The sequence below is a fragment of the Protopterus annectens genome, chromosome 12.part0 (genome assembly GCF_019279795.1).
Source record: "Protopterus annectens isolate FY-2018-M chromosome 12.part0, PAN1.0, whole genome shotgun sequence".
In the NCBI taxonomy this organism is placed as follows: domain Eukaryota; kingdom Metazoa; phylum Chordata; order Ceratodontiformes; family Protopteridae; genus Protopterus; species Protopterus annectens.
The window spans coordinates 852,481,588-852,504,847 of NC_056746.1; positions in this window are offsets into that span (position 1 = coordinate 852,481,588).

Here is a 23,260-nt window from a genome sequence, read left to right on the forward strand (position 1 = left end):
ACCCTTTCCATAGCTTTGCAGACCAAGCTAGTCAGGCTTATGGGGCGATAGTTTCCAGGATCCGTAGAGTTACCACCTTTGTGGAGAGGGACCACTGTTGCTGTACGCCACTCTTTGGGTACATATCCTGTAGTAAGGCTGAGATTGAACAGTAGTTTTATGTTTGGGTTTAGCTCTTCTTGGAGTTCATGTAGGACACAGCCCGGGACACCGTCTGGTCCCATTGATGCTGTGTTTTTTGCTTTGGAGAGGGTGGCTCTTACCTGAGCATCTGACATGTCAGGGGGGCAGCACTCTGCTGGGATAAATATTTGCCCTTTTGGTGGGGAGGGGGGGAGAAGTTTGCGCTGAACCTGTCAGCTAGGATGTTGGCAATGTCTGTGGGTTCGGTGTATTATTTGCCATTTTGGACTAATTCTGAGCATATCTGGGAATTCCCACCCAGGTTCCTAACATAACTTAAGAAAGCCTTGTGATTATCCTTAGTGTCCTGTGCAATGTTTCTCTCGAAGCTGGCCTTAGACGATTTTATGAGTGCCCGTAGTTTTTTGCTAATACTGATCAGAGATGCCTTCCATTTTTGGGATTTTGCTCTATCATGTAGTAGCTTCCTCCTTCTATTGTACAGTTTGTTTATGGCTGGGGTCCACCAGACAGGACATCTGCCTTTGAAGGATTGGGTCTTGGTTTTATTAGGGATTGCATGATCCATGCATTCCTGAAGGTGTTCATAGAATGCATTTATAAAGGATTCTGTGGTCTGGGCTGTATTTTCCACAGGCCCGGGGGCTTTGAAGGATTCCACCTCGGTTTTGAGGAGTGTGAAATTTGCTTTAGAGAAGTTTTTCACTGTGGTTTTCTGGGCAGGGGGTGGGGTCGGGATGTGAATATCCAGTGAGATTAGTTTATGGTCTGATCTTACCAGTGAGGGATACACTTCTGGTCTGGAGCATAGAGTCCCCATGTTGGTGATGATCAGGTCCAGTATGTTTTCCCCTCTTGTGGGAGTGGTAACAAGTTGTTCCATAGCATTTGAGTTTATAAATTCTAGGAACCTTTGGGCTAGGGTGTTGGAGCTAGAGTAATGCTCCCAGTCTATGTTTGGGTAGTTGAAGTCGCCCAATATAACGGTGTTTGGAGAGACCTTCATATTTTCCAGTGTTCTCAGGAAGACTGAGTGGGGTTCCTGGGTTTGGGAGGGAGGTCTGTAGCAGGCTATAAACTGGAAGGCAGTTTTACCCACTGTTAGTTGCACATGGATAGTCTCTGATGCTTCGTGCTGTGCCACCAACCTGGAGGTGTGGGTATCTTTGACGAATATTGATACTCCCCCTCCTTTTGTGGTTCGGTCCAAGTTTTGGGGCCGAAAAGCATGGTATGAGGTATAACCTGGTAGTGCTGGGGTGCTCTCGGGAGCCTTGAACCAGGTTTCTGTTACTGCACAGATATCAATGTTCTCCATGCTAAGGAGAGTTTTGAGTGCGTGCATCTTGAGGTTTAGACTTCTGGCATTGAGTAGCATTACTCTTAGTTTCTTATCCCTTGTGATACCTATGGAGGTGGGTTTGCTTTTGAGCCTTGCCTAAAAAAGGCACTATGGGGGTAGCAAGAGCCTTTGCCAATATCCGATAGCCCAGGGGTGACAGGTGCAAGCCGTCCCTAGCGAAGCATCGTGGCTTGTTGAGCATGTCATCCCAGGCTGACAGGCATTGGATCCCCTTTGAATGACACCAGTACTTAAGCCAATTGTTGAAATTGATCATCTTGTCTTCATATTGTGGCATCATTCTTGGTGAGGGTAAGATGCTACTCAAGGTCAGGGTCATACCGGCCTGGGCTACATGCTCAGAGAGCTCCTCTATTTCTCTTTTCATGTAGTCCAGGGAGGTACATCTCAGGTCATTCACACCTGCATGGACAATGACTGAGTCATATTTGTACTTGCTTTGGAGTGACCTGAGTGCTTGTGTTATGTGGCGGATCCTAGCGCCCGACAGGCAGCTCTCCGTGACCTTCTCCTTGTTCAGCCTGGTGAGCGGGATGTCAGTGTGCCTGACGATAGAGTCACCTATTACAAGTGTATCAGGTGTGTTGTTTAGCCTTAAGGTCTGTGACTGTTTGGCACACTGGCTTTGTGAGCTATGTGTTGCACGTGTTTTGTTTTGGGGTAGCGGTTGCTTGGGTGTCTGCTTTGGAGGTCTCTGCTGCTTAGGCAGATTTTTATTTAGAGCCTCCGAGTATGTTTTTGTGTGTTTATGTGTTTGGTTTGCTGTTGTGGAAGGTCTATGTGAGACTGGAATTGTAGTGAGTGTGGTTTCCTTCTCCTCCTGACTGGTTACGTCAGTACTGATTTGAGAGAGCTTAGCCTCCAGTTTGGCTATATGGTTGCATCTCTCACATGTGTTGGAATTTGTTGAGAGGAGGAGAGGGTTGTCTGTGTACATGAGGCAGTTGTAACATTGCCTCAAGATTCCCATATTCACCAGCTGGACCAGAGAGGAGATTGACAACTGACCTTTGGACATGCTAGAATAGTATTGGGAATTCCTTTATAATTGAAAAAAGGGCCAATGGGGAACAAGGCACTCAAGGGGAGTTTGTGAGGGCGTAGTGCTTTTAATTTTTTAGTGCTGACTTAGTGAGCAAGTGCCAGGTAACTTAAATGCAATGTGTTACAGGTAATTTAAATGCAAAAATGACAAACAGTAACTTTCTTTCAAGTGAAACAAGGAAATAAGTACAGTAAGCAATGCAGATATCACTAGGGATCCACAGAAGCGCTGAAAAGCCGCGTTTTAGGTGAAATTAGCGTTTCAGGGAAATAACAAGCAAACAAACAATAAGCATACAAACAAAGCTAGATTCAGCAGGCCTGGGTCTAGTCTATGCTACAGCAAACAAGGTGTACCAATTTCAGTAAGAAAGTTCAAATATGCAGGCACTATAAGCCTTTAACCAGAAATTCCCAGCTCAGAAGGGCAGAGTCCATCTTCTCCTCCCACAAGAGTGCAGACCACGAACCTTCTTAATGTAAAATAACTGGTCTGAAGCCCAAGTGCTTAAACCAGAACTAATGCACTTTTAGAATAACAGACACTGAGCCCTCAATCAGCTGTTCCCAACTTAGAAGGATGTAAGCTACCTGTCCTGCCACCACAGTGCAGGCCACAAACCTTCCTAATGTAAAACAACTGGTCTGAAGCCCAAGTGCTTAATCCAAAAGACTTAGAATGATAGCTACACTTTAATCAAGTTACTACCAAGCAGTAATAAATACAATTGAATACTTTAAAGGTGAGGTTTTGCTCACTAGAGGGAGTGGCTCGCAGTGACCTGGATTTATTTAGGTGGAGCATGTCCATCAATTCTGAGTTGGACATGGCTTTGTAAGTCAGGCAGAAATGACCTCTGAGTAAGTGATATGCCACTGAGTACAGCCGGAGTTTTTCCAGTTGGGCTGCATAGGACATATGTTTGAGGCCAGTAATCCTCTTCGTGAGGTACTTTTGTGGTCTTTCCAGCTGTTGGAAGTGTCTTGTGGGTACATCCCAAATGGGGCATTGTACTCTATGATGGGTCTGATGAGTGACGAGTAGAGAGGCACTATAACCTCTTTATTTCTAGATGTGAACCCTTTAGTAATTAGATGAGCTACATAAAAGGATTTCCTAACTACTTTTGCAATATGATTGTCAAAGGAGAGATTACTATCTACCTGGGTCCCCAGATCTCTTATTACCGCTTCTGTATTAAGGGGGCTGCCAACTATGTAGCAATTCATGGGTGTTTTGTTTTTCCCAAATGGGATGACTATGCATTTTTTGGCATTTAGCTTGAGACCATGACTTTGACACCAGGTATCCGTCTCAGTAAGGCCCTTTTGGAGAATGTCCGTGTCAGCCGGAGAGTCAGTTATGGCTCCCAGTTTGAAATCATCAGCGAACATGGTTAGTCATAGTCCTCCTGTGTTTGCCTGTCCTTCTGAGAAGTATATGCCAAACAGTAGGGGTCCCAGGACCGAGCCTTGTGGGACACCACTTGTGACTGGTTTAGAGTCGGACCTAGAGCCCGCTATTCTTACCGTGTGAGTTCTGTCTGTAAGCCAATTGGCAACCCATCTCATGACATAGGGGTTTATGTTCAGGCTGGTGAGTTTTACTATAATTCCCGAGTGGGGAATGGTGTCAAAAGCCTTGGCGAGGTCAAGGTAGGCTGTGTGAACCACCTTCCCCTCATCTATGGCCTTGGTGACTGTCTCAAAGAAGTCAACCAGGTTTAGTAGGCATGATCTGCCCTTAACAAAGTCGAACTGGGTTGGGTCAAGTGTTTGGAGGTTCCCAATGTCTTTGTTAATGAGTTCCATGATGATGCGCTCCATAGCCTTGCAGACCAGGCTAGTCAGGCTTATGGGGCGATAGTTACCAGGGTCAGTTGTGGCCCCTCCTTTGTGGAGCGGAATAACCGTTGCTGTATGCCATTTTATGGGCACGTAGCCTGTGGAGAGGCTGAGGTTGAACAGTGTGTTTATGTGGGGGGTTAGTTTGTTCTGTAGTTCATGCAAGACGCAGCCTGGGACACCATCTGGCCCCATTGATGCTGCGCTTTTGGCTTTTGAAAGGGCTGTTTTCACCTGTGCGTCTATGATTTCTGGGACACTACACTTTTCTGGTATTGTTGTGGGCCCTTTTGGGGGTGAGAGGGGGGTGAAATTTGCACTGACTCTATCTGCCAGGATGTTGGCAATATCAGTAGGTTCAGTATATTTTGTGTTATTTTGCACTAGCTTAGAGCATACCTGTGGGTTGCCACTTAGATTCTTGACATAGCTAAAGAAGGCTTTGTGGTTATCTTTCGAATCCTTGGCTATTTTCCTTTTGAAGTTAGCCTTGGATGATTTTATGAGGGACCTTAGTTTCTTACTGATACTGATCAGGGATGTCTTTCCTTCTTGGGATTTGCTTTTTTTCTGAACTAGTTTCCTCCTTCTATTGTATAGCCTGTTTATGGCAGGGGTCCACCAGACTGGTTTCCTTCTCTTAGGGGAGTGAATCTTGGTTTTGCTAGGGATGGCATGATCCATGCATCCTTGTAGGTGCTCATAGAGTGCATTTGTAAAGGTTCCTGCATCTTGGACACTGTTATCCTTTAGCGTGGGGGCTTTGAAACTTACCACCTCTGTCTTAAGTAAGGTGAAGTTTGCTATAGAAAAGTTTTTCACTGTGGTTTCCTTGGTTGGGGGTGGTGGTGTGGTGTGGACATCCAGAGTGATTAGTTTATGGTCTGATCTAACCAGTGATGGGTTGACCTCTGGTACGGAACACCTGTCGCCCATGTTGGTGATGACCAGGTCCAATATGTTTTCACCTCTGGTAGGGGAGTTTACCAGCTAATCCAGGGCATTTGAGTTGATAAATTCCAGGAAGTTCTGGACCTGGGAGTTTGTACTTGAGTAGTTTTCCCAGTTAACGGTAGGGTAATTGAAATCGCCCAATATCATGGTGTTTGGTAGGACCTTCATGTTTATCAGTGTCTCCAGAAAGGCAGAGCGGTGGTCCTGAGTCATGGAGGGTGATCTGTAGCAGGCCACAATTTGCATTGCAGATTTGCCCGATGTTAGTTGCACATGGATGATCTCAGCGGTATCATGCTGCGCCACTAACCTGGAGGTGTAGGTATCCTTGATGAATATGGATACACCCCCTCCTTTTGTGCTTCGGTCCATGTTCTGTGGCTGAAATGTGTGGTATTTGTTGTAGCCTGGTACTGCTGGGGTGCTCTTTGGAGCCTTGAACCAGGTTTCAGTTACTGCACAGATGTCGAAGTTCTCCATACTGAGGAGTGATTCGAGCACGTGCATTTCGAGATTTAAACTCCTGACATTGAGTAGTATAACCCTCATTGTTTTTATTTGTGCTGTTTACGGAGGTGGGTTTGACTTTTGAGCCTTGCCTAAAAAAGGCACTTTGGGGGCAGCAAGAGCCTTGGCCAGTATTCGAAAGCCTAGGGGTGACAGGTGCAAGCCGTCTCTTGCGAAGCAACCAGGCTTGTCGAGCATGTCATCCCAGGCTGATAGACACTGGATCCCCTTTGAATGACACCAGAAGCTTAGCTAATTGTTGAAATTGATAATTTTTTCTTTATACTGCGGTATCATTCTTGGTGAGGGCAGGATGCTATTCAGGGTCAGGGTCATACCCGCCTGGGCTACATGATCATTACTGTTCCCATTATTCTTGACATGCACAGAGGGAAAGATAATGTGATGGAATACAGCTTTGAAGACAAAAAGCATTCTACAGATACACCTTGTCTGAATATAAGCATCTGTTTGGAACCAGTTTTATACTCTGTACTCTTTATCTAATAGCCAAGGACATTACTGAGAAAGGTCCAACACTGATGATCTTACCAGCAAGTTCAATAAATGAAAATTAATAAATAGGAGGTGGTACACAGGGATACTTGATAAGGATATGGAGTGAGTAGGATCACAGACTAAACAAGGCAAATTTGACCTGAGGCCATGCCCACCTTGCCAAGACCTGCCCTCATAATCTACTACTTTTTGCAAGAAGGGGAGCACCTGCAAGTACAGGAATACATTTAAAGGCATCCATCCACCTGGCCAAGCTGTGTTTGAAGGATGACAAGGAATCACATTTTTTACCATAGAGGAGGGAATCTGTTCCAGATCAAGGGGAGGCACTAGATGATTAATCTATCTCTCCATCTCTCCACCATGGAGTGAATTATTTCTTTTCCTTTTTATATAGGCAATGCAGTTGGGATTCTTAGGTCAGCTAACAACTAAATGAGCAGAATAGCTTTGATTAGTACTAATCCAGATTCCTTTAGTGAAATTTACTCTTGAGGTATTGTAAAATTTATTGTATAATGTTCTGTAGTAGCACACTAATTTAAGTTTGGTGAGTCTGACTCAATGCAGGTTGCGGAGGCTCTAAAGCTTTTTTTTTTTTTTTTCATTTTTATTTCAGTAAGCAAGTGTGCCAGAATCCCAATTAAGTATTGTGTGCATTGACCATCTGGAAAGGACTGGAGCACTAAGGAGAGCTGTCATGTGTTGCTACCATGGAAAGACAGCATTAAGCAAAAGTATGCAAGAAGACTCAAGGTTCAGGCAGTGTGTTTATGTATTTAATTTATACAATGAAATTTCAGTCATCTTTTCAATATGGCAATTGACAATGCCAGGGGCAGCCCATGCTATTGGACTGCCGGACTGCAGCCCCCTCAACTTTAAAATAAAGAAATAAAAAGAATAAAAAGAAATAAATAGAAAAAAAAAATTTTTAAAATCGTGGACTTCGCGCATGCACACTAGTCTGGACTGCTGCTGAGACAGTCTGGAGCATGCGCAGATTGTCTCAGCAGCAGTCCTGACTGGGAAACATGAAGAACAGAGCTCCCAGAAGTCTATGCAGTTTTAAACTGCATAGACTGTCCTGGGGAAACGCGTCGGGGTCGGACTGCAACGTCAGCAGTCAGGAGTTTAGGATCTTGCGACGGGCAGGATTGGAGTTTGCTGCAGTCTCGTTGGGGGAAGATCACACGACGGGCAGGGTCAGATTGGAGTTTGCTGCAGTCTCGTCGGGGGAAGATCTCACGACGGGCAGGGTCAGATTTGCGCGGGTTTTGGATTTATGGACAGGGATCGGATTTGCAGTGGTTTACTACAGGTAAGTGTGTGTGTGTGTGTGTGTGAAAATGCCCCAGGTGCAATATACTGGTGGTTAGACTCATGGTGGTGTGGTAGGGAATACCTCAGGCTTGAACCCTGTACCTTGTATGCAGATGTTAAAGACCTGAATTCCCTACCCACCACCATTTGTAAAAAAATTGCAGATTTTTGCCTCATATTTGATCTGATCTATTCCTCATAATATCTGTGGTTTATAAATATTGCAATGCTTGATATTTGATGGTGCAGTGGTAGCATTGTTGCCTCAAAGCTGCAGGTTCTCGGGTTTGATTCTTGGCTGGGGTGCCTTCTTTGTGGGGGTCTGTGTCTTCTCCCTGGGTTTGTGTGGGTTTGCTTTTGTGTCCTCCCATGTTACAAAGACATGTCTGCATTATTTCTTCCTGGGCCTCTGCTGAAAATTTTTTTTTTGTTCCAAGTCAGACTGTCCTGATTAACAAATGTTAAATAAAATTGACAGGCATTTGAATTTCAGACTTCAGGTTTATGAATGTTTAATTCCTTACATATTTGATGATGCAGTGGCAGTATTGTTGCCTCACAGCTATAGGTTTTCTGGTTTGATTCTTGGCTGGGGTGCCTTCTGTGTGGAGTCTGCATCTCCTCCCTGTGTCTGTGTGGATTTGCTCTGGTGCCCTGTCATTTTACAAAGACGTGTCTGCAGTATTTCTCCCTGGGTCTCTGCTGGAAATTGTTTTTGTTCTGTCAGCAGTAAAATTGACAGGCATTTGAATTTCAGACTTCATGTTCTTCAGAAAATACATAGTAACACAACCGTAACACAACCTTTTATTCTAGCAATTTTCTAAGTTTATAAGATGAATATTTGAAATGTGTCCCTATTTTTGGGACTGTATTCCCCCATTATTGGCTTCGTCCAGGTTTTTTGTGCTAAGGTTGACAGTTATGGCAAGAACTGAATTCACTGAATATGTTTGAGGGCTGTATTCCCTCATTACTGGGTTTGTCCAGGTGTTTTGTACTAAGAGGTTGACAGCTATGGTGAGAACTGAATTCACTAAATGATAGCTATTTAAGTTTCAGTCTTCCTCTCTTTTACAAAGCAGCTGATTTGGCATAGTGGTATGTTGCTCTGACTGTTTTTCACAGGGACCTTGGCAGTAAAATGTATGGTGGTAATGCAGCATTTCTCTTTCACAAAGCAGCTGATTTGGCGTAGTGGTATGTTGCTCTGACTGTTTTGCACAGGGGCCTTGGCAGTAAAATGTATGGTGGTAACACAGCATTTTATTCTAGCAACTTTCCAAGATTATACAAGCAATGTTTAATGTATCCCTGTTTTTTGGCCTTTTGACCCCCCTCCCCCAATACATTTTGGCTTTTTCCAGTTTTCTTGTGCTGTGAAGTTGAGATGCAGTTGAGTATTGAGTAGATTTTACAAGGAGCTGAGAGCTGCAGAGGAACAAAAGTTTAGTGTTGCTTTAGTGAAGTTGGTTTGCCTTGTTAATAGCACAACAGGTTGTGTACTTGCTTTTGATGCAGAAGGCTGTGGGTTCTCTACTCCCACAAGGGGTGGATGCTGCCATACTGAGAATGTTCTCCTTGGTGAAGATACTAACTATGAGTCTGTTATCAGTTTGCCATCCATTTCCTCTTGCAATATTACTAGCTTATCATTTTTTTAATGTAATATAGGCACTTTATTCCTGAGGGGCAACAGACACTTTATTTTTCGATGAAACCATGAAATATAAAGGTGTTTGCTAGCAGCAACCTCTTCATTAGTTATATATTTCGTTAATGTGGAATTATTTAGACGACTTTTACTTCTTCAGAGATTGTGCATATTTACTGATAATGGACTGTAGAATTGTGCATATTTACTGATAATGGACTGTAGAATTGTGCATATTTACTCATAATGGTGGACTGTAGAATTGTGCATATATTTACTAATAATGGTGGACTGTGGAAGTCTGAGTAGACTTTTATGATAAATGTTCTGAACTGGACAGTTTTGCCATTATGGGTGCATGCGTTTTGTTTCATTGCTTACTGGAAAAAAAAAACAAATTTAAAATGCCCTCTAACAACTATATTGTACTGTACAAGGAATATCATTTAGTACAATGAGGAAGGCGTATCAAAGAGCACATGTATGTTTCATATGCAAGGGGCCTATGATTTGAAAACAGCCCAAAAGTAATCTTTATCTGCTACTGGCAAAATGTATTTTCTTTGAATGTGGGTTTCAATGCTGTTTCAATGAATGTGAGTTTCAAGGGCAGAGAAGTTTTAATGCTAAGTTTTCATTGTGAGGCTGCATTGCTTTGTTTAGCAGATGACTTAGTGTTTGTGCTGTAAAATACAAAATAAAACTTTCAAATGAAGTCCAACTCATCATAGAAGTAAAGCAGTATGCACATTAGTGTTTATGGTAAATGGAGTGAAATAGCCAAGTAATGGTTCATTTGAATGGCTGCAGAGGCTCCATTCAACCATGATTTTGTCAGGGGGGAAGGGCAGCAAACCCAGACAGGCCCAGCTGAACTATATCTCCCAACTGTCCAGATTTTCAAAGAATGAATAGATTTTTGCTTTTTATTTTTGGTTTGTTCTTCATACAATTTGTAGTTTTCTGGCAAATCATTTAGGAATTAAGCCACTAAATAATGATACACTGAGTTTCAGACTTCATAACCTTCAGAAAAATGCATGCTAAAGTAAGAACTGTTATTCTATCAACTGTCTCAATTTTTACAAGAGCAATTTTTAGTACTGTTTATATGTTCCCCCAATATATTTGGCCTTGTTCAGATTTACTGCATTAACAGGTTGAGAGGTACATGCAAATAAATTGCTTTATAGAATTAGGCATAGCCAACCTCTCAACTGTCCCCGATTTTGGCTCAAAATGTTGCTAATAATCCCTCCGCAAAATAGCAATCTTGGAAGAAAACATGGAGGGTTTACAATTAAGAAATAACTGTAATAATCAAAGTTATAGATTACTTGAAATGCATGTAGATTATTTTATTTTGTCAGCTGCTCAAGTTAGCAGTACTAATATTAAAGTGTCCCTTCTTTGACAGGTTCCCAGCTGTATTGTGTGACTTGGTCCATTTTTCATAAAATTGTGTTTTTTGGCAAATTAGTGACAAATCATTAAAGACTATAGTTAGAAAATAATGACAGACATTTCAGTTTCAGATTTTATACCCTTCAGAAAATTCATACTAATGCAAGACCTATTCTATTATTTTTCTAAGTTTATTAGAGCAATATTTAAAAATTGTCCTTATTTTTGGGCCTTTGTCCCACTTCTGTGCATGGCTTTGTCCAGATTTCTTGCTCTGAGGTTGAGAGGTATGACAAATGTGTCAGGGCCATCACAGTCAGCCAGAGACATTTCAAATTGTGACATACTTGTTGCCCCACTCCCCCATGTAGTGACTCTGGATGTGTCCAAGCAAGGCAAGGAGTAGTTATGCAGTGTAAATGTACAGTGTGTCCCCCCATCCAAGGTAGACACTAGTACTACAGTGGCTTTTCATCTGTCCTTGATTTTGCAGAACGGTCTGGTTTCTGTCATATTTCTGCACTGTTGATTTATGCTTATTACTCAGATTTATGCTTATTACTCAGAAAGTGCCTGTTGCTCTGTGTTTAAGTAGCAATGCTTTAATGACCATAAGGTAAGCTTGTCTGAGATCGTAAGATGCAAGTAAGCTTTAATAAGCATACTGTTAAAGAATTGCCAACATTGAAAGCCTTTCTGTTGTGCCATGCAGGGAATACTTGACTAGATAATGTATAAGCCTTGGGTATTAATGGACAGGATTCCATTATTTTAAAAAGCTCATTACACTTATTGGAGACTTCTAGTCATCTCTACAGACTTTACCCGTAAACTAAACAGAATGCCAATCATGCGTGGTCCATAACCTGTACAGTAATCCTTTAAGCAATGTATCTTGAGCTTGTTTCTTGTTTGCTTTTCATTTTTTACTTTGATCATGTTTTCCCCATGAAACAAGTAGATAGTTGTCAGGCAGCAGGTCTTTTTTGGATAAGAAACATTTTTACAAGTGGGGGCATCACAGAGATTTCTACTTTCAGCATGTTACTTTGTACTTTAATAAAGCTGAATATAAATTATAATTAGAACTGCAGTGCAAGGAGAAGTGGTTTGAGTTGAGTGCTTCTTGTTTTTCTTATACTTGATTTTGACTGGCATTCCAGTAATGTATTTAAAAAGTAATTTATTTTTTCATGCCTCACAACCTTTTGTTTCCATCTAGATATTAAGTAAGCTGTCATGCAGCCAATGCATTGAAATATTTTTATTCTTCTACACTTATTTTTGTCTTGATTGGACTCTCATAATGATGGTTTGGCACCCAGGGCAGCGTATTTAATTAAAGTTAGTTTTTGTGGTTTTGAGCATAGCCCCTCCCCTTTCTAGTGGGCCACACCCCTTCCCCATTGACCCCACCCATTCAGTTGTCTCCTGCAGCCCCCCTTTGATTTGAAGTCACCAGCCGCCACTGGACAATGCAATGTCTTTAATATTTCTTCACTGGAAAAGTATGCAGAAATTTTTATTTCAGTGATAATGTTTGACAAATGGAAATAAAACATATCTGCATATAAAGGAGAATATGTGCAACATGGAAATCTTTCTTAGTTAACAAAGCAGACAAGAAAAAAGTGACAGTTTAGCAATGGCTGTGATGATGATGCTTTGTTTGGCATTTATGCATATAGACTTTATATTAGTGCTGTATTAGCATTTCTGTCTGATGGCAGAGGTGTGATAACCTAAGCACTTTCTCTAGCCATGCATGCTAGATTTTGGTACTATTTCAGCAAGACATATCTGTATAAGGTGGCCTTGAACTCTTAGAGTTCAAGAGAATGATGGTGCCATTATATAATGAAACAGCATCTAAGACCACCAGAAATTGACAGAACTAATACACTAACAGAATGGGAATGGATTTCCTTGTCAATCCTTCCAGTTCTAACAAAAATGTAACATCTTTCGATAAGTGATACAGTGATGTCATTAGGCTCATAAAACTGATTAAACGTTGATAATAAATAACAAATTGGAGGAATGCATGCTACTGGAATTGTATTGTATTGTATTTAGAGTGGACTCTTTAATTAAAGTAAACTTCCTAATTACTGGATGACAGCCCAGCAGCAAGATGGGCAGACACTGAAATCATGTTAGATATGCCCTCCATCTCTTTTGCATCACTTATACCTCAGAAATGATTTTAATAAACAATCATGTTTATCAGTTTGAACAAGCATACTTCTCATTTACATCAAATGCAAGCATTGCATATATATATATATATATAGCCTTGTTATTTTAAATTTGTATAAAAAATGGATGAGACATGCACAGTTCATAGTCTCTATCCTGTTTTGATGAGTCACAGTAATGTAACACTCTGAATGTTTAAATAAGTATTCTGATTCAAGAGGGAACTCTGTTGACAAACATTTGCAAGAACCACTAGAACCAGTCAGACTGATTTTATATTATTATATGCTGTCAACTCACTGTTCAGTAAACAAAAGCATAATTTAATGTTAAACTCTTGGGTGATCTTTTTTCACACTGTACAGTAAGCAGTAGCTTTCTGCACACTACTGTACATTGTTCTATTGCTATTTGCTATTTGGCAATTAAATGACATTTTTTTGCTATTTGCTACTTGATAATTAAATTAAATTCTTGTGCACGTTAATACAAGGAATTGTGTGTGTATCTGTGCATACGCGCACACATGCCCAATCACATGGCCATATGTCTACGTGTCTATATGTGATTAGAATCTGTATGCTCTCTCTCATAATGATGTGAAGAGAATTTCTTTCATCAGCTGTTGAGCACACTTGGTTCTGAAGTATAAATAAGAATACATTTTATCATTAGTTTAATTGTAACATGTTATTTACACAGTAGCCTTCACTTTTTCATTGTCTCCATAATAGTATAAGATTTTTACTACTTTTTGTTTGTTTAAATAGCCACGGGATGAGTCAGTTTCATATCACTGAATGCCCAGAATATCAACTGTCACAACATGGAGACAGTAACATCAAAATGGAGAAACACTGACATGTTGCTGCCAAAAGGAATTAGCCCTTCCCCCACTGTATTGTAATCTCACAGTTAGTATATATACTCGCCATGGGGTGTGAGGGGGCAGGCCCAAAAACATGCGTGCAAGGGTTTTTTCTGTGTTTTTTTTGGGGGGGGGGGGTTGGATTTAATTTTTTGGAAATTTGATAACATGAACTATATCCTCATAGACATAATTGCCTGTGAAACCAGGGAGGTTAAATGAATTGTGTAGAATTACACAACATGATAGCAAAAAGTGATGACATTAATATTATTTGCTAGTTACACCAAGTTCATTTGTATGTTACTGCTGTAGCATCTTGGATACATGTTATTCTGATGCTTTATTATTTTCCAGAAAACACACAAATGGAGCCAGCAGTTGGTGATAAAAACTGTATTAATAAATTACAGCATCATAGCAGAAAAAACACACATACCGGTTTCGGCTGGTAAATTACACAGCCTTCATCAGTGTATCAAGAATAACCAGTGATTCCTGCCATTTAAATATGTAAGCATAAACACCCATTGGTGGAAACATTATAAATATTCATTAAGTCCTGGAGGGAAAAGCCCACCCAGCTTAATGATCCACTTTTTTTCTTTTCTGTTCAAAATCTCATGCCAACCACTTTTATTTTTTCGATCTCCCTGAATCACATCAATAATTGTGAATAGAAATATTGCTGATGAATGTGATAACTGATGTTTATAAAGTGCATTCGTAATTTTTCTGTTTAATGTTGCTATAATGTTCAGAAATGCGTAACCTTAAACATCTTGAAGTCTGGCCAATATAAAATGCACCACATTTGCACGTGGCCAAATAAATGGCCCAATCCGTACTACAATTGCAAAAGATATTAATATCAAAAACCTTAGGACAATTACGGCTAGAAAATTCTTTGGTAGTACAAATATATTTGCAGTTTACACAATGACCACAGGGAAAACAACCATACAGACTTTGTCCAGAAATAGTAGTTTGTATTTTACCCCTGCCCCTCATATCACTGACTTTATAATGATTAAAATAAGATTTCAAATTTTTACCATTTCTGTATGAAAACATACATTTATCAGGGATAATCCTGGCAACTTCTGGATCACTCTGCAAAATATTCCAATGACGCCGAACAATATTGGCGAAACCCATACTGTTTCTCCCATAGGTAGTTGTAAGTCTCAGTGAATCAGGTGTTGTGTTAACCTTATTATTATCTTTGTATTGAAGCAAATCACTCCGCTCCATACCTTGTACCTGACTCATGGCATTAATTACAACCCCTGTTTTGTAACCCCTCTGCTTGAACCTGTTTATAAGGTCCTCCGAATTTTTATGATACGTAGATTGTTGAGAGCATATTCGTTTGGCTCTGATAAATTGGGATTTTGGAATATTGTTGGCTATATGGGGAGCATGGAAACTTGTGGCATGTAACAATGAATTATATTGGGGGAATTTCCTAAATGTCTCACTCTCAAGTGTACCATCAGAAAGTTTACATATCACCACATCCAGAAAAATCATCTTATGGGCATCATGTTGTTCCGTAAACCCTAGGCCCCATTCATTGTTATTTAAATATTCCACAAAAGCCAACAAACTAGACTCCGAGCCCTTCCACACCAGCCAGATGTCATCAAGATAACGTCTCCAAATGTCCAATTCATGAAGGAAAATATTTCTGGTAGAGTCATAGATCAACTTGGTTTCCACATAAGCCATAAAAAGATCGGCATATATAGGGGCAAAAGAAGCCCCCATAGCCGTGCCCTTAATTTGCCAGTAACATTTATCTTTATAATAAAAAACATTGCAAGTAAGGACATATCTGGCCATGTCAACCAAGAATTCATTAAATGAGACATCATATAAACCAGAATATTCCAACCAATACGCCAAAGCCCGAAGGCCAGCTTGGTGTGGGATATTGGTGTATAGGGCACATACGTCTAGTGTGCATAAATACCAATCTTTTTCCAACTGAGCATCAGATATGATTTGTAAAAAACTAGTGGTATCATTTAGTCTTGACCCAACGCACCCCAACAGAGGTTTTAGATGTTTAGTCAAAAACAGAGACAGGGGTTCAGTTAAATATCTTCTGCCCGAAACTATAGGTCTACCCGGTGGGTGTGTAAGATTCTTGTGCACTTTTGGTAAAAAATATATGTATTGGCAATTGCAGTCTTTTATTGTTAATTGGAATAAAGTGTCTTTAGAAATTATGCCCCTCTCCAAGGCATTTTTGAGGAACAGTTCAATACACTTGCTGAATCTGAGTGTAGGGTCATGTAACATATAATTATAATACCTTGTGTCTGATAATTGTCTTAAGGCCTCTTTATTATAGTCATCCCAATTCTGTATCACAACTGCCCCACCCTTGTCTGCTGATATGATCACAATTTGGTTATTTTTCTGAAGTTCAAGTATAGCTTCTCTTTCCTTATAGGATATATTATTATGCTTCCATGCTAAACTCGAACTATGAAAATGCACATCCTTCAGAACACTGTTTTGAAATTGGTGAACAACAGCATTCATGGGTGGAAACACAAAAAGAATACACAATGTACAGGGGCTCTTGGAGATGGCATTGGGGACTTGAATTCAAACTCTGTCAATAATATTTTGAATCTGTCTGATTTTGTCTTAAATGAGGTTCATGTTAAAATCTTGAATAAAGGCCTTAATTTTATTCCAGGTGCCATCATTTCTGAAGATACATTTGCACAGGATCTGTCCAGTTTTTGTAGATTGATTAATTTGAAATTGTTTTTTGGGGATTCTAGTGTCAATTGTGAAAAGGGCAAATTTACATATCACACATCTAAATTTTCTCCACCCATGAATGCTGTTGTTCACCAATTTCAAAACAGGTTTATATGATGTCTCATTTAATGAATTCTTGGTTGACATGGCCAGATATGTCCTTACTTGCAATGTTTTTTATTATAAAGATAAATGTTACTGGCAAATTAAGGGCACGGCTATGGGGGCTTCTTTTGCCCCTATATATGCCGATCTTTTTATGGCTTATGTGGAAACCAAGTTGATCTATGACTCTACCAGAAATATTTTCCTTCATGAATTGGACATTTGGAGACATTATCTTGATGACATCTGGCTGGTGTGGAAGGGCTCGGAGTCTAGTTTGTTGGCTTTTGTGGAATATTTAAATAACAATGAATGGGGCCTAGGGTTTACGGAACAACATGATGCCCATAAGATGATTTTTCTGGATGTGGTGATATGTAAACTTTCTGATGGTACACTTGAGAGTGAGACATTTAGGAAATTCCCCCAATATAATTCATTGTTACATGCCACAAGTTTCCATGCTCCCCATATAGCCAACAATATTCCAAAATCCCAATTTATCAGAGCCAAACGAATATGCTCTCAACACTCTACGATCATAAAAATTCGGAGGACCTTATAAACAGGTTCAAGCAGAGGGGTTACAAAACAGGGGTTGTAATTAATGCCATGAGTCAGGTACAAGGTATGGAGCGGAGTGATTTGCTTCAATACAAAGATAATAATAAGGTTAACACAACACCTGATTCACTGAGACTTACAACTACCTATGGGAGAAACAGTATGGGTTTCACCAATATTGTTCGGCGTCATTGGAATATTTTGCAGAGTGATCCAGAAGTTGCCAGGATTATCCCTGATAAATGTATGTTTTCATACAGAAATGGTAAAATTTGAAATCTTATTTTAATCATTATAAAGTCAGTGATATGAGGGCAGGGGTAAAATACAAACTACTATTTCTGGACAAAGTCTGTATGGTTGTTTTCCTGTGGTCATTGTGTAAACTGCAAATATATTTGTACTACCAAAGAATTTTCTAGCCGTAATTGTCCTAAGGTTTTGATATTAGTATCTTTTGCAATTGTAGTAATGGATTGGGCCATTTATTTGGCCACGTGCAAATGTGGTGCATTTTATATTGGCCAGACTTCAAGATGTTTAAGGTTACGCATTTCTGAACATTATAGCAACATTAAACAGAAAAAAATTACGAATGCACTTTATAAACATCAGTTATCACATTCATCAGCAATATTTCTATTCACAATTATTGATGTGATTCAGGAGATCGAAAAAATAAAAGTGGTTGGCATGAGATTTTGAACAGAAAAGAAAAAAAGTGGATCATTAAGCTGGGTGGGCTTTTCCCTCCAAGACTTAATGAATATTTATAATGTTTCCACCAATGGGTGTTTATGCTTACATATTTAAATGGCAGGAATCACTGGTTATTCTTGATACACTGATGAAGGCTGTGTAATTTACCAGCCGAAACCGGTATGTGTGTTTTTTCTGCTATGATGCTGTAATTTATTAATACAGTTTTTATCACCAACTGCTGGCTCCATTTGTGTGTTTTTTGGTGCCTTCACTTTGTCGGGGGCCGTGCATTGCCCACGCGCAGGAAGAGGTGTTGGGGAGATTATTATTTTCCAGGCCATTAAATAAAATCTCAGTGGAAATTACCTATCTCTAAGAAAAAGCAGTCCCAGAAAGTACTTCATCGGGGACTATAATGGCTTTAAATCTGTAATGTACATATAGCTAAAACATTGTATTCTAAACTGTTTGTGAATGTGCTATGGTTTGAGTTTGAGTTTTCTAACTTCAACTGTAAATGTTTTCTAAGTTGTCATAGTGTGCTACTACTACTGCTAGTACTACTACTACTGCTACTACTGCTACTACTGCTACTACTGCTACTACTACTACTACTGCTACTACTACTGCTACTACTACTACTGCTACTACTACTACTACTGCTACTACTACCACTGCTGCTACTACTACTACTACTACTACTACTGCTACTACTACTACTACTGCTACTACTGCTACTACTACTACTGCTACTACTACTGCTACTACTACTACTACTACTGCTACTACTACTACTGCTACTACTACTACTACTCCTACTACTACCACTGCTGCTACTACTACTACTACTGCTACTACTGCTACTGCTACTACTACTACTACCACTGCTGCTACTACTACTACTACTATTACTACTGCTACTACTACTACTACTACTACTGCTACTACTACTACTACCACTGCTGCTACTACTACTACTACTACTGCTACTACTACTACTACTACTGCTACTACTACTACTACTGCTACTATTACTACTACTACTACTACAATTGACGGCTTGAGCAATAGCTGAATATAATCACAAAAGGACAATGTTTCTGCAGTATTGTCATCTCACAATAAAGACATGATAATTTGGTTACATATTTTCATCATTTTGTTACTTTCAATTTTTTTTTTCAGTTTGTGCTTCAGACTAGTGCCCCACAATCTTACTGGAATTAAGAGGAGTTACGGTATTCAATAAATACATTGTTTGGTAAGGGGTTCAGATTTTTGGCTGGATATATCTAATTTTTCAAGATCCTCTGTACCTGTTTTTTATTTCTGCAGGTTAAGAGGAATTCCCAGCTAAATAAATCATTGTCTGACATGACATGGTGGATTACATGTCCTAAAGAAACGTTTTACAGAAATCTTCTTCATGAGTAAATGGCAAGGAATATCTAAGAAAGAGTAACTTTTACACATGACAGAAATAAAAATTATATACAGATTAGCTTTAAACCTTCACGAGAAAAAAGAAAGACGTTAGGAAGAAGGAAGGCCAAATTGCTGTGGAAATTGTCTTGGAAATCTGAGGGGTAAGCTGTGTAGGGTTTTTCATAAAAAAACTGTAAAGGAAATCTATAAAGTGCTGAGTAACAGACAAGTAAAGCAGACATGATCAGGGGTTTATGCCACCACTGGACTTGCAAATGTGTAATAGGTCTGACAAGATAGGGTCTGTTGAGGCTCTATACTTGAGGCAGACGTCACTTCTTAGTAGCCTGTATGATACCAAGAAAGGAGATACAGCTTTGAGATGGTCTTCATAGTTTCTTTTATGATGTAAGCCCTTGATTCTTTTAGTGAAAAAGCACTGTGGTGTGGTCATTCCGGTTGTAACAAGTATTTGGATATGTACATACCAAAACAGGCATCATATTTAATGAGCAGCCTAATGAGAGGTGAGTACAATGGAATGATTACATCCCAGGACCTGGATGCTATACCTTTAGATATAAGCCTTGTGATGAGACAGAACTTCCTTACAATAGAGTGTATGTGGTAATCAAGGACAGTTCTCTGCTGACATAGTTTTCCAGATCACTGACTATAGGATCAACTTTCAGGAGTGGGTTATCAATGTGATAGTTACAAGGGTGGTCATGCTTACTGAAGAATATTATTATTATGCATTTCTTAACATTTAGTTTTGGTCCATGGTTTTGATACTAGCCATTTGTTTGGGAAAGGCCATCTTGCATAATCCTGGTCTTATCTGAGGAGTTTATAATGGCACCAAGTTTAGTGTCATCTGCAAACTTAATCAGCAATAAACCCATAACATTTGCTTTGACCTCTGAGAAGTAAATGCCAGAGAGGAGTGGCCAAAGGACTAAACCCTGGGGTACAACACTAGTGATGGGTCTGATGAAGAAGGTAGGGCTGCCCACCCTAATTTCCTGGGTTCTAATTGTGAGCCATTTATCTATCCAGTGAGTTACACAAGGGTCTACATTTAACTGGGAGAATTTATCTATGATTCATGAATGTGGCATGGTGTTGAATGAATCTGCAAGGTCTAGATATAAGGTATGTACTAATATTTTCCTCATCCATTGCTTGAGTAACCTTCTTGAAGAAGTTGACCTGGTTAAGTAAGTACGATCCCCCTTAACAAATCCAAACTGGCTTGTAGGTTGCCTATATCCTTATTTATTAATTTCATAGTGCTCATTTCCATAGCCTTACAGATGACGCTGGTCAGGCTTATGGGTCTATAATTACCTGAGTCAGTAGACTGGCCACCTTTGGGAAAGGGAATGACTATTGCTGTCTCCCATTCATTTGGCACAAAGTCTGCTTGGTGGCCGATATCAGATAGCTGCTGTAAGGGGTCTGACAAGTCTTGTTTCAGGCTAACCAGCAGGCTGTCTGGTATGTTATCTGGCCCATGGAAGTAGTGTTTCTGACCATGGAAAGTGCCTTGAGAACTTGTTCTTGTGATATTTGAAGGGGAGGTATAGATGCAGGTATGTGATCGGAGAATGTGGGAGGAAAGACGGATGAAGTTTGATATAAATTTGTCTACTATTATAGGTTCATAGATGTTTACTAGGCTAATGACCACAAGGGCCTTTTTAAGCCTAGCCATGCATCCCAAATCTCAGACAAGTTCTGCTACCCTTGATAAGTGTAAACATGGGTCTGGGGACAAACCATTTACAGGTTACCTGTGTCCATTAGAGACATAGATGCAAAACCAGGGAAGAATTTCCAGTTTCCCATCTAGTTGTCCATGTTGCACTTGAATTGGGTTAGGGAGAACTCTGCTTCACATAGATGGGAGCCTGATCCTTAGATGGGGCAGTCTCTGGGATACATACCTATCACTCCAGCAGGTCCTATTTATATCACAGGCAAGGTTTAAGTCTTTATAATGGGTAATTCTAGTCCTGTTTGTTTTGTGGATATGCAAGAGGTCCATCAGAGTGGGGTCTGACAATACCCTGTATGCCAGCCATAGACCTCCCCTCAAAAGCCTGTAGGAGACAGAATACAGGGATAGGGCCTTGAGGCACTCTGCATAGGACATATTACTTATGCCTTGTATTCTTTTAGTGAGGAAACTCTGTGGACATTCCAATTGTTGGATATGGCTGGTTAGGTACATACCAAAGGGGGCATTGTACTCAATGATAGATCTGATGAATGCTGAATACAATGTAACAATGACTTCTTTGGACGTAGAAGTCATACGTTTGTTTATAAGTTGTGCTACATAGAATGATTTCCTCACCACTGCAGACATGTGATGATCAAAGGCTAGATTACTATCTATGTGTGTCCCTAAGTCCTTGACTACTGGGTCAACTCTAAGGGGTGTGTTGCAAATATGATAGTTACCAGGGATGAATGACTTCCCAAAGGATGCTATTATGCATTTCTTGACATTTAGTTTTAGTCCATGGCTCTGACACCAGCTGTTTGTCTATGTCAGCCCCTCCTGTAGAGCATTTGTGTCAACGTGAGATTCAATGACAGCTCCTAATTTGCAATCTTCTGCAAATGTAGTTAGCCAGAGACCACTGACATTGGCCTTGACTTTTGAGAAGTGAATGCCAAAAAGGAGCGGTCCAAGGACTGATCCCTGAGGGACTCCTCCACTTGAGACTGGCCTCTTTGTAGAGGTGAACTACCCAGTTCTAACTTCCTGGGTCCTGTCTGTGAGCCAGTTGGCTATCCTCCAGGTGACATACGGGTTTGTACCTAACTTCCTGAGTTTGTCAACAATGCCTGAGTGGGGTATTGTGTCAAATGCCTTGGCCAGGTCAAGGTATGCAGTGTGAATGATTTTGCCCTCATTCATTGCTTTGGTGGCCTTCTCAAAGAAGTCCACCAGGTTGAGTAGGCATGATCTACCCTTGATGAAATCAAACGGGGTTGGGTCCAGTGTCTGGAGGCTTACTATACTTCTCTTGGTAATCTCCATGATAATTTGTTCCATGGCTTTACATATAAGACTAGTGAGACTTATGAGTGTAGTTTCCAGAGTCTGTAGATGGCCCACCTTTGTGCAGAGGGATGACTGTTGTCTTTCTCCATTCATGAGGCATGAAGCCTGTTTGGAGGCTACAGTTAAATAGTAATTCTAGAGGCCCTGATAGGTCATGTTTCATGCTATTTAGAAGGCATCATGGGATATTGTCTGGGCCCATTGTTGCAGTGTTCTGGGTCTTATTGAGAGCATTAAGGATCTGTCCCTAGTGATTGTTGCGGGAGTTATATTTGATGATATTGCCTGAGGGAAGGTTGAGGGGGAGAGAGGGGTAAAGTTGGAGCTGAATTTATCAGCCAGGAAGTTTGCTATATCTTCTGGCTCAGTATAAGTGGTTCCATTTACAATGAGCTCTGCACACAATTGTGTATTGCCTTTGAGGTTGCAGACATAGCTAAAAAATATGTTGTGGTTGCCCTTGGCCTGGGAGGCCAAACGTACCTCAAATTTGGATTTGTAGACTTTATTTGTCCTCTGAGTTGTTTGGTTAGTTTGATGAGAGTGCTTTTATCCTGCTGGGTGCTGCACCTCCTAATTTTTGCTATGATTTTCTTCCTCCTGTTATACTGCCAATTGATTTTGTGATTCCACCAGGGTGGCTACTTTTTTTAGTTAGTTCTAGATTGATTATGCCCTCTGTATGAGATATCATTTACTATTAGCTCTGTGCAATGCTGCACATTGTTTCTGGGGTTTCTAACACAGTTAAAGCAGGCTCTGTGTTTATCCTTTACCTTG